Source organism: Uranotaenia lowii, chromosome 1 (assembly GCF_029784155.1).
Source record: "Uranotaenia lowii strain MFRU-FL chromosome 1, ASM2978415v1, whole genome shotgun sequence".
In the NCBI taxonomy this organism is placed as follows: domain Eukaryota; kingdom Metazoa; phylum Arthropoda; class Insecta; order Diptera; family Culicidae; genus Uranotaenia; species Uranotaenia lowii.
In genome coordinates, this window is record NC_073691.1 from 104,841,812 (window position 1) to 104,854,649 (window position 12,838).

Sequence of the window (12,838 nt, forward strand, 5' to 3'; positions counted from 1 at the left end):
TGTAAAGAGATGAACCAGCTGAAAGCTGAAAATCTCTATAATAAAGACATTAAAAAAAAAAAAAAAGCTTGTTTTGTGAGAAACATCTGAATTTTGCTCACGGTGATATTGCAGTTAGAAGAACCTCTTACATGGGCCTCCCGCAGGGTTCATGTTTGAGTCCACTTTTGTACAACTTTTACGTAAGTGACATCGACAGTTGTCTCTCTGAAGGCTGCACTCTAAGACAACTTGCAGATGACGGCGTGGTATCTGTAACAGGATCTACTGAATCTCATCTGCACAGACCTTTACAAGATACTTTAGACAGATTGTCAACCTGGGCTTTGGGGCTTGGGATTGAGTTTTCTCCACAGAAAACGGAGATGGTTGTTTTCTCTAAGAAACGTAGACCTGCTCAGCCTAAGCTTCAACTCCTAGGCAGGACGATCATTCAATCGAGGTGTTTTAAGTATCTTGGGGTTTGGTTTGATTCCAAGTGCACCTGGAGAGCCCAAGTTGAGTATCTGAAAGGAAAATGCCAACAAAGAATCAATTTTCTCCGATCAATCACTGGCACCTGGTGGGGAGCTCACCCAGAAGATCTTTTAAAATTGTATCGAACAACTATTCTCTCAGTGATGGAATATGGTAGCTTCTGTTTCCAGTCGGCTGCCAAAACTCATCTCATAAAACTCCAGCGTATCCAATACCGTTGTCTTCGCATCGCTTTGGGTTGTATGCCCTCAACGCACAACATGAGTCTTGAAGTTTTGGCAGGAATACTCCCACTAAAAGATCGATTTAATTTATTATCACTCCGATTCCTCATCAGGTGTGAGGTCTTGAACCCATTGGTGATTGTAAATTTCGAAAGACTACTTGAGCAAAATTTTCAAACCAGATTTATGTCTATATACCATGTCTTCATGTCCATGCAGGTAAATCCTTCTTCGTATTCTCCAACTCGTGTTTACATCCCAGACTACGACAACTCTTCTGTCCAGTTTGATTTGTCTATTCAGCAAGAAATTCGTGGAATACCAGACTCCCACCGCCCACTTCTGATTCCCAGAATTTTCGATGCTAAATATAGACACGTCGATGCTGATAAAATGTACTTTACCGATGGTTCACTTATAGAGGAATCAACAGGATTTGGAGTGTTTAACGAAATGTTCAGCGCATCTTATAATCTCCAGTCACCATGCTCTGTGTATATAGCAGAGTTAGCAGCAATTTTTTGGGCTTTGGACACCATCGCTTCACGGCCTGCGGGACACTACTATATCGTAACAGATAGTCTCAGCTCTGTTGAAGCAATCCGCTCAATAAGACCGGGAAAGCACTCACCATACTTCCTTGAGAAGATACGGGATATTTTGAGTGCTTTAACAAGACGTCGCTTTTCCATCACCTTTGTTTGGGTTCCCTCTCATTGCTCGATAGTGGGTAATGAGAAGGCAGACTCTCTGGCAAAGGTGGGGGCGAAGGAAGGCGACACGTATCAGCGTGAGATTGTCTTCAACGAGTTTTTCTTTTTAGTTAGGAGAAATTCTCTTGTCAACTGGCAGCGCAAATGGGACGAGGATGAATTGGGTCGGTGGCTCCACTCGATTATCCCAAAGGTAAGCCTTAAACCCTGGTTTAATAGATTGAACTTGAGTCGGGATTTTATTTGTATATTTTCCCGTCTCATGTCCAATCATTATTCCTTAGACGCGGTACTCTATCGTTTTGACATTGCTGGCAGCAATTTGTGTAGTTGCGGCCAAGGTTACCACGACATCGAGCATATTGTCTGGTCGTGTGAGGTCCATCTTGTCGCCAGAACGAATTTATTAGACTCCCTTCGGGCCCGAGGAAAACCACCTAACGTTCCAGTGAGAGACGTGCTAGCTGTGCTAGACTTGGACTACATGTTCGAAATTTACCTTTTTCTAAAAGCTATCGATCTCCGTCTATAATTCTTTTTATTTTCATATTTCCCTTTCTATCATCTTTTTCTTTAAACTCAAAGTGTTAAGCTAAGCAAACAATTGTAAAAACAAAAACGAGTTTGGCTCCTTAAAACCTGAAGGTATGAGCCGTTTCAAATAAACAATTATATATATATAAAAAAAAAAAAACAAACCAGAGAAAACTTGCGAAATTCTGCTGAATATTTTTTCATCGGCTGCTGGACTGTTCATGTGAAAGAGAAAATTTTACCGAGGTATTCGAAATTAAAGTATGCGGCAAGCAAAACAACCGTTTTTGTCATTTCTAAATCCCAAACTTTGTTTTCTTTCAGGAAAAATGATGGGCTCGAAATGGCAGATGCGATCGGAAAAACTTCCGGGGATAGGCTGGCTAGAGGTTCGGATGATAGCCAATATTTTTGAAAAGTGGATTGTGTGCCTTCTTCGCCAGGAGAGCGTTTTCGAGTCTTATCGGATAAACTTTAAACAGATTCGAGATGATGCTGTTGCCCGGGGAACTGTAAGAAGTCCCGTTCGGTGGCTGCTGACCGAACCGTTCGTTACCCAGAACCTACTGACCGAATTTCTCAGGTATGTCTACAAGTTTTGTTATAATCTTTGAATTATTCGCTTCATTCTTCATTCCAAATGAATAATTCCAAGTGTTTGTTTCTTTTGGCAAAGTAAATGCTGTCTTGGAGATTTTGCCCTCAAAACAGCAAATACTTATCTCCGATTTGATCTTTAAAAGGACTAGCAATAATTAAATAAAACTATTATGAATCTTTAAAAATTAGAATTGAAAATCGGAATGTTATTGCCAGGCTCAGAACTATATTCTAAAACTTTTTTTTTTTTATTTCAAAGGGTATTGCCGAAAACGACTGAGGAAATCGAACATACTTCCTTGGAGACAAGTTGATGTAGCTGTGGTGATGGCCAACGACCGGTGTAGAAAAAACTGATTTAAGAAGAGCGACCGTTGGACTGCTTTTTCCTAATGAAATACAGATTCTTCCCCGAGAGACAGTGCAGTGGAGTGGAGTTCTGGGCTCCTATACAGTAGCTCGTTTCCGTTTGTGTCATATCAGTCAAATTGTTCAATCGTTTACGTTTGGGAGCGACATTTTAGTCATGGGATGTAAAATGTGAGTAAAAATAATCAAAATGCGTCTATGGTTGACAAATATTCTAAAAACTTTTTCTAACATACATTTTAGCTAGTGTTGCGAGCATCCAATCACAGTTCATTTCAGGCGAGGCTATAAATTCAGAAAAAATATTGCTCAAGATTAATGGCTTCCTTTGAATGATGTTAACATATAGCACTAGATTTAGATATAAAAAAGATGTGGCGATACTCTCCCAATTGAATCTTAGATGAGCATACTGGAACTAGAACACTTGAACTTGAAAGTCACCAGCTGTGAGTATATTTTGATTTACATTCTCATTACCTACAAATGAGGTTTTCAAACCTTTTCAGTTTTCATCACAGGTTAAAAAAATATAAACTTCCCTGAGACCGAGTTGGAAATATTGTTTATATCGAGCGAACTAGTACTGGTTCGAAGATGCTATTCATCATAAGTTATATAGGTCCATGAGTGAGTTGCGATTTCATCAATTATAAGGTAATTTTAAAATTTACCTCTAATTTCTTGAGATAAGAAAATGATTCATAACAAATCTAAAATAATTAAACTTACTAAAGTATTTGAGCTGTTTTTTTAAACTTCGATATTGATAGCTTTTAATTTTAACAGTGTTCCTAATTTTGTCGTACCGTTTTCTTGCTCTTATCGCAAAAATGAAACATGCTTGGTTTTTCAAACGAGACTCCCGAGCCTCAAAAAAATAGTTTTGGTTAATATCATGATTGCAAAATATAAGCATGACAGAAACAGGAATGTAGGATCGCCCCTCGATGATAAGTGTTGTGATTGTCTACATCAATAGCAAATATGAGTTTATGTAAAATCAAAGGCGGCATTGGAAAAGAGGAAGGAAGTGATTTGACAGTTGAGGAGTGAAAACGTGGAAATTAGAAGCTGAGTATTTGTTAGAAGAATAAACGTTTCCAAATCGGGAAATGTTTTAACTGGACTCTACAAATTGGCGACGAGGATGGGATTTGAAAACGTTGATGATTTACTGATACGAATCTTCCACCCAAAAAAATCAGATTTATCCAATTTCCTCCTAGGTGGTAGCTGTACCTGTACCCGTAGTTGCTGTACACATTATTTCTCATTCCTCGCGACCTGCTGTGAACTACAAATTGGTAATTGTGAAAACAATGCGAAGATCTCGAGGGATTTTTTATGGTTGAATGTCAGTTCCATGGAATGATGATTGCATCCTTAGTAAGTATATTAAAAGTAAAGTTCCTTGTGTGAACACAAGTTGTTTGCGTGAGCGCAAATCTCCTGTTGCAAAGTTCCTTGTGTGAGCACAAGTTATTTGGGTGAGCGGAAATCATGTTGTGTAGCGGAGTTCCTTGTGTGAGCACAAGTTGTTTGCGTGAGCGCAAATCATGTCCTGTTGCGAAGTTGCTTGTGCCCAGTAAGCGCGTCCTCTCAGAAATCGGCAGAGCATGCAAAAAATTGAGAGTTGAGTCACCGAACTTAGAATAAAACGGTTAACTTCGGCGACACTCCAAGAACGCAATATTTTCATTCGGTTTGTCCTGCCGAGATACCTAGAGGCAACAAATACGAATGCGTACATACGAAATCAGTTTGAATCGTACACTCGTACGGTGTGGTCGCATTTTGTCCCCGTGTCCCGTGTGTGCTTTCAATCGTAGCTGTCGACTTCTCAGGCAGGCGAACACGCGTCTCGGAGGGAAACATACAAACACGATTCGGATTGTGTTCGTGTGTTTCTCTGGAGGGCGTGTCTTAGCTTAATTCGTGGCACTCACCCAAGGCATGCATATGGTGTGTTCCTCTCTAACGATGTAATGATGCAAAATCGCCAGAGAGATCGTTACGATCCTTCTGGCGATTTGAGTTCCCTTTCTGCCGATTCAAATTTACCGGGTGTGAGCACAAGTTGTTTGGGTGAGCGCAAACTTTTCCTGCTGCGAAAAGATTGCGTGAGCGCAGACGAGATACCGTTAGATGCGTGAGCGCATACTGAGTACTGCGTGAGCGCATATGTGTGATATTTGCGTGAGTGCAAACGGGGAGATGAGTTCTTCAAATTGTTTTTGCGTGAGCGCAAAGAGCTATATGAGTAAGCACATTTTGAAATATATCTGGTGATTATGTGTGGGCATTAAAATGCATGTGTGAGCACATGAAACTGACATTTAGGTATCTAAGATATGTTACGAGAAATTTGAGAGTTCCTTTGCTTAAATCGGAGATAGAGATCTTTTCAAGAGAAAAAAAAATGGAAAGAATAGTATAAATGCTAGCTGAAATCTAATGAAAGTTCGCAGAAGTTGGGAGAAACATGAACAGTACTCCTGTAGAATATTTAATGTAAATGCAAATGTATAAAGTGAATCATTTGATAAATGCTCGATGAAAATGGCATTGTACTGTTTTGTAAATGCTAGCTGAAATCTAGTGGAATTTTGCAGAAGTTGGAAGAAATATGAACAATACTCCTGTAGAATATTCAATGTAAATGCGAATGTATAAAGTGACTCATTTCGTAAATGCTCGATGAATATGGCATTGTACTGTTGAATATACAGAGAATTTAACTACAGCGATCCATGATGATCATAAAGTACATTTTATTACAAAATGCCCATGTAATAGAAACCATTTCTATGTTTATGAAGAACATTGCTCTTAAAATAGTAAAGGGGGGATTGTAGGATCGCCCCTCGATGATAAGTGTTGTGATTGTCTACATCAATAGCAAATATGAGTTTATGTAAAATCAAAGGCGGCATTGGAAAAGAGGAAGGAAGTGATTTGACAGTTGAGGAGTGAAAACGTGGAAATTAGAAGCTGAGTATTTGTTAGAAGAATAAACGTTTCCAAATCGGGAAATGTTTTAACTGGACTCTACAAGGAACACTGTTTATTTTAAGAGCACTTAGCGTATCCGTTTATAATTTCCTAACTGTATCTTGTAATTTAAACACAGATTAAAATATTTTCGCAGCTAGTTTTCAGAAAAGTTTAATTTTTTTTATTACATTTTTTTTATTAAGTAATCAGTCATTATTAGGAATTTAAAGAAACCTGTAATTCTTGTTTAGTTAATTATAAATTGAGGTCACAGAACAATAATTAATTAATTTTCTCTTTACATTACAGTTGCCGTGTTCTTCTGTTCATTATTTGAAAGGTTCCCACCGTTTAGCCTAATCATGAGGATGTAGTATAATCAGAAGGAGAAACAAAATTCTGACCGATGTTTTATTGATGACATCGCGGAAATGATCCAGTGGTGAACCAGTTATGGGAGCTCTTCCGAGAGAAGCTTTTAGGATATTTGTAAGGTTAAGCAATTGTAATTTTTTTCTCAAATAAAATGTTCTTATAAAAGTTTAATCAGATTTTGGTTTTTAATTTGTTTTTCTAATTGGAATTTAAATTACGTGCGATTCCTTTTTGGAACTCTCCGATAATCGTATTTAAATCACAATACGATACATAACATGCTACTTACAGAGACTCGCAAAATCGTTTTACGCTCCACATCGTACAAGATTACATTACACCTCGCATAAAGTGTCGCTTAAACAGTCAATCGAACGTAAAATTACTCCACATCGTATAAGAGTACAGCGCACATTCTATAGAGTGTAACTTAAGTTGTCAATCGATGTTCAATTCTCTGAACATCGTATAAGACTGTAACACACCTCACATAAAGGGTGACTTAAATCGCCAATTTATCATCAGATCGCTTCAAGTCGTAAAAGGGTAAAACACACATCGCATAAAGTGTGGTTGGAACTGTCGATCATCCCATCATCGTAAATGAATATGAATCGAATCCTTTAATGTAACGTACAACATGCCGCCAATGCGACATAAAGTACCAAAGTATTTCGGACATCGTTAATAGCATCATATATGATGTTGTCGAAGTCGTAAATCAGAAAATTAGGAAAACATTTACGTATATCGCCTCCACTTTTGGTAGGTATATGCTTTTTCCTAACGTCATGTACGATGATTATTGTCGACATAGATGTACGTATATCTTTTAATATACCTACCAAATTGTTGGCTGGGTCGAGCCCATTTGCCCTAACTAGAGAAGTTCCATGAAAGGTCTGTCGTATTTTGCAAAATTTAAAATTTCACTTTTCTGATTCACATTTTTTTAATAATCAAGGAACCGGCGCAGCTTTCCAGTTCGTTGCATTTTCAGAAACATAGCAAAGGACACTTCATCTCTATCAGAATTAAAACTGTGATCGGAGCTGCTGCTGCAGCTTTCAATTAAGCAGTAATCAGTCACCAAATCCAAGCCCCGTGAACCCTTAGACAAATCAATCTTTCTCCCTGTCTTGATGACGAATGCAAATCGTGAAAAGGATTGAACTAAATCAGCTGATCGAAGTAAGAAACAATACAACAGATATGGCAACGATGGCTCACAAAAAATCGGCTCAAGTATCAATTCTTGAAAATAAAACTATCCAGGTAAGTTGTTTTTAACTGTTGATCATTATTATGATTCTGTAGTGAATGTTTCACATTTCATTTTAAGTTGGCCGAGATATGATGCGGTTCCAGTTTAGAATATTTCCTTCCCACATCTTTCGGAAGTCGCAAGAAGATGTCCCAGGAAGAAGAAGATGTCATTGGAATTAAAAATGCTCAGTGGTTGCTCGAATTGTCAGATGCTTTGCGTTCTGTTGCATCCAGCTTAATCCTGCAGCCGGTGTAGATTCAATCATACCAATTCGAATGCAAGGCAATCGCATGAATGTAGAAACTTAAAACGGAACGACCGGTAAGTTCTAAATTACAGGATAGAAAAGTTAAACGCTTATGAATTTTTTTTGTTCGTCTTTACAGAAACAACACGAACAACATTGGTGGAAATTTGTAACCTGCTTCCACTTATAAACAAAAACTCGTCTTAGTAGCAAATACAAGTAGTTACGGTCCAAGAAGAACCCGGAACAACAGAGACCCGGTGGCCAAAGAGTAAGCGTTAGTTTTTTTTCTAAACTAGATTAACATTGTTAGGTTATGGTTTTTATGTGATTATTTTTGCACACATCTTTGTTGATATTTATTATCATGTTTGCAAGTTAGTGGATCGAAATTTTATATAAAATTATAATAAACAAATTTTACGATGAATTCCAATTCGTTTCTTATTATGAAAAGAAAGAAATCTTCAAAATTACATCAATTATGATGTAAAGAAAGAAAAGCATCACATATGCCGGAATTTTCAGGGCAATTTGAATTTTACACGTCTTTGAAATTTTACAGGTCTTAAAAATTGTACACCTAGGTTACCATGACATCGAGCACATGGTTTGGTCGTGTGAGGACCACCTTGTCACCAGAGTGAACTTCATAGATTCCCTTCGGGCCCGAGGAAAACCACCCGACGTTCCAGTGAGGGATGTGTTAGCTGTGATGGACTTGGACTACACACTATTAATTTTTTGGTGTAAATTTATGTCAAAAAGGATGCACAAAAAAGAAGCATCACTTTTGACATAAAATTACACTGGTAAATACAGAAACGCTTGAAGACATAAAATTTCCGGCTATAATTGAATAGCACATTCGACATAATATTACATCATCAATGATGTAAATTTACGTCAAGTCAGACGTACAAAAGCGTAGCATCGTTTTTGACATAAATTTAGATCATTGATGATATAATATTGCATCTTACATTCTAATATGTGAATAATTCTACTGAATCAAAGCAATCAAAAAATTTCTTTAAATTTAACCACAGTATAAGAAAAGTTCAGATATCGGTATTTCGATAGCAACTTACTATCTTCTTCAGTGAGCGTTTTCGATTGAAAACGCTCACGGATAAAAATAGTAAGTTGCCATCGAAATACCGGTATCTGAACTTAGCTTATAACGTTGTTGAATTCAAAAAAATCTTTCGATTGCTTTGATTCAGCGTCGTTTATATTTTTAGTCATACACAGCAAAAATTATTTACTGTAATATAACAGCAAATATCCTGTAGCAAAAAGGAGCAGGACATTAACCGTAATTTTACAGGACGATAAAATCTACAAGACACTTCTTTTTACGTGAGCATGTTATTACAGTACTGTAAAAATATGATTCATTGAATAGCTTAGGTTTAATTTGTGAATGGTATTTCGAAAGTAATTTATGATTACAAACTAATATAAGTTCATATAATAAGAAAAATAAACTTTATTTTGCAATTTACTATAATATGAGAACATCCAATTTGGTTTGATGCATTTTTGAGAAAATAAGCCACACAATCAAATATTAAAACATTTTAAATCCAGAACTGCAAAACAATTTATGAATTGACGACGAACGCATCTGTAATCAAACAGAAAAAAGAAAACTGAATCAGGATTCATAGTTAAAGACTTCTTATATTAAGTTACCATTTCTTTAGATCTCAGGCACTGGCTGTGATGATTTGGTACTAAATGCTTTTTCGATTCATTGTTCCCTGTAATAGAACTGAGGCTTAATTTTAATGGCTAGTTTTCAATTGAAATGTTACTTACGTGCAATTGTGCTAATAGACTGAAAGGATTTCACAATTGAACATCATGCAGTTCTACTGTAGACGACAGGTTTTTCGTTTATAATCTGTACAATCACAAATTTGTTCAAATGGTATTGAAGATTGATTAGTTCTGTTGATATTTTCTAACAGCATCCTCTTATAGTTCCGTGCCGTTTTTTATGTAATCCATACAGCTGAGCCAATTACAGAGGGGCGCAGGCTTCCTGGCAATTTTTGAACCTGTAAACAAAGATTTTTGTTTTTAATTTTCGATCGGAAATTTCGTTGAACTAGAAATTATACTGCAACGGTAGAAAACACAATTTTGCCGAATTTTTTACCTCCTATTCCGAGAACCAAAAAATGTGGCGTAGAATGTCTGAAGCTTTCGGGAGTTATGTGCATTGATAGGCTTTTTTCGGAAATTCTTTCCAAACGTATTAAAAGCGTCCAAAAGCTTCCGATGTAGTTTTCAAACTTGTCCTGTTCTGCATAAGCCAAACACCCTGTTCGATAATTGTTTCACCTCAAGTAAAACTGATTATGCCCATTAACTATTTCAAATAACTGAACTGAATGAAATCTGCTCGAATTCGAAAAATGTATGAAAAATCGAGCACCTTAATATAAAGCACGTTTTCTCTGAACTATCAGAAGGGCTCTTTGACACTATGTGCCTTATTTATAAAAAAAACTCCGTTTCCAGAAGCGGATTGAAGGTCAATATGAATAAATTCTTTCCGTATCGATTACAATATTTTACATTTTCGGAAACATTCAATATCTTCGGAACAAATGTTACTTACCCGTAAACAAATGGTAATCTGTTTCCCCCACTCGATGACGCCCAGACCTGCGGACGGAGCTTCAGGGACAGAAACAGGACAATTTGGGCAATTTAACCGGTTAGATTTCTCAATCTGTGGAGAGAATTAAAACGAGAAATATTGTCAGCATAATTAGAATTGTTTTTGGTTTTCCCATATTTCATCTTCATGCGGAAGCTTACCTTTATCGTCCACTGGTTTCTTCGGTACTGGCAAAATCAGCACTTGCAAATTCTTCTTGAGCAATTCCCGGATAGCCACAAAACGTCGTTCACATTAGAACTATTCGTTTATTTCCGAACCACCGCCCGACAGTTTTAAACTCCTACAGGCCATGGATACCGGACAATCTTCTCCGATGTTAAATAATTCACGCACAGGATGATGCACTGCTAGTCCGAATCCGCGATGATCGCCGCAATCAAAAAACGGAAAACCCTCATTTCGGCTACCACGACAGAGTACGCCGGATTATCTTCCAAACCAGAGCAACTGGCGGAGATGTTCCGGCACAAAACCGAAAACTTAAACAAAACGAATGAAACCGGCATTTGTTTTGACGTTTGTTTTTGATTCCATACATGGATGCCAGATTTGTAAAATTGAAAATCACAACACGTAGTTTTTTTCGACCTTTAAAATTACGGCAAAAGTCATGCTCCTTTTTGTTACAGCACATTTGCTGTAATATTAGATGAATTTCTATTTACTTTTAAACCAATTCATTCAAAATTAAATGTTTTTCAGTTTTCGAGTTCTTTTATTTTACATGCAACCATTTTCTATGATACGTGATAGTCTTTATTTTTTTCTGTGCAGGAGCTTTCGGAGACACAATTTCAGAGGCACACATTTCATTTTAATATTCATATTCTTATATTGTTTATGCCACTTGTGGTTTCGTTTCTGCTAGCAATGTTTCGTGCAGTTTTTGTTTGTGTAATCGAGCTACTATCTCGTTGTTCAAATCATATTTGTGTTTATCACAACAAGAGGCAGTCGCCTTTTTCACCCGAAGGAACACTTTCTGGCTTAAATTTCCCGTGACAATACGCACCAAAATAAAATGCAGTTGCTTTTATTTGTTTTGTTTCTATTTTTTTTTTTTGCAGGGTTGTCAAATTGTTACCTTGCACATAATTTTACATTTTCTTCAATTTAAATTTAGGTCCCTTTTATAAGTTTATATTCAATGTGATTGAAAATTACATCTTTAATGAATTAGATCATGATACAGTTAAGTCTTTCGAAAATTATGGTCCGTAAGCTTGGGTGTTTGTTAAGTTTAGATTGATAATGATGTGAAATTAAATCAATTCCTAATTAGGGCGAAACATAATTAGGTCTTCAAGCGTTTCTGTCTCGAGTAATTTTATAAAATTTTTGGTGTGTATATGTTCGAAATATACCTTTTCCTAAAAGCTATTGATCTTCGACTATAATTCTTTTTATTTTTATGTTTCCCTACCTATCTTCTTTTTTCTTAAAAAAGTGAACTAGATATAAGCACACAATTGTAATCAAACAAAACGAGTTTGGCTCCTTAAAGCCTAAAGGTATGAGCCGTTTCAAATAAAGAATTTACAAAAAAAAAAAAATGTACACGTCTGTTGTAGTTTACAGGCGTGTAAAATTTAACTCGCACTGAAAATTCCGTCATATGTGATGCTTCTTTTTCTTTACATCATATATGATGTAATTTTCCAGATTTTTTTGGTAGTGTGTTTAATGAAAGAAATTACCTTATTCACTGGATTCTCACGTGTGTTATATCCAGAGTCATAAATCAAAAGAATTATATGAACCTTTCTAATGATTTCTTTAAATGTTAAAAACTCAAGAGAGAGCGTTGATCGCTCAGATCTATTGAATAAAATGATCATTCGAAAAGTAGCCACTGGCAAAGGTGGAGGCATTACAAATCTTGTGTTTTACTATATGGTGATTACCCTATTGTTTAAATTGATTATTATTTTCTACTATTATTTGATAACTTATCTAAACAGTGATTTATATAATTTGAATAATTTTATAGTGGCGACGAGGAAAACACAGCTCAAATAGAATTCGTGGAATATCTAGATTGAGCGTAAGTAAGTACACATCTGGTTTCGATGTAAACTGAATAACCTATAGGGTTAAAGAAATCGTTGGTTTAACATTTCGTAAAGTCTTGCGTTGCGAGATAGTAAAGAAGTGCAATTAACGCGTAAATGCATATCTACATTGTAAAATTGTGAACAAGCTGAACGTTTAAACCTCGTGGTTAACTTATGTTCACGCCATCTTATATATTCCACAGGTTCTATAGATTCCATTACAGGTTGCTTGTTAACGGATTTCTCACAAGCACCCGATCATCTTGAACTCGCCAACATCTGA

At 36.5% G+C, this 12,838-nt stretch overlaps 2 long non-coding RNA genes across 2 annotated transcripts; one reads left to right on the forward strand and one right to left on the reverse strand.

The window, feature by feature from the left end:
• Positions 1-1,767: 1,767 nt before the first annotated feature.
• On the forward strand, positions 1,768-8,103 carry LOC129738685 (uncharacterized). The gene is made up of 7 exons (XR_008735596.1): positions 1,768-2,531; positions 2,808-3,088; positions 3,161-3,366; positions 3,427-3,574; positions 6,224-7,564; positions 7,632-7,877; positions 7,943-8,103. It is a non-coding gene; the product is annotated as an uncharacterized LOC129738685 (long non-coding RNA).
• A 1,398-nt stretch (positions 8,104-9,501) lies between these two features.
• On the reverse strand, positions 9,502-10,849 carry LOC129749102 (uncharacterized). Its single transcript, XR_008737926.1, has 4 exons — positions 10,639-10,849; positions 10,436-10,549; positions 9,628-9,869; positions 9,502-9,569 (listed from the first exon to the last, which is right to left on the reverse strand). It is a non-coding gene; the product is annotated as an uncharacterized LOC129749102 (long non-coding RNA).
• Between the last annotated feature and the right edge of the window lie 1,989 nt (positions 10,850-12,838).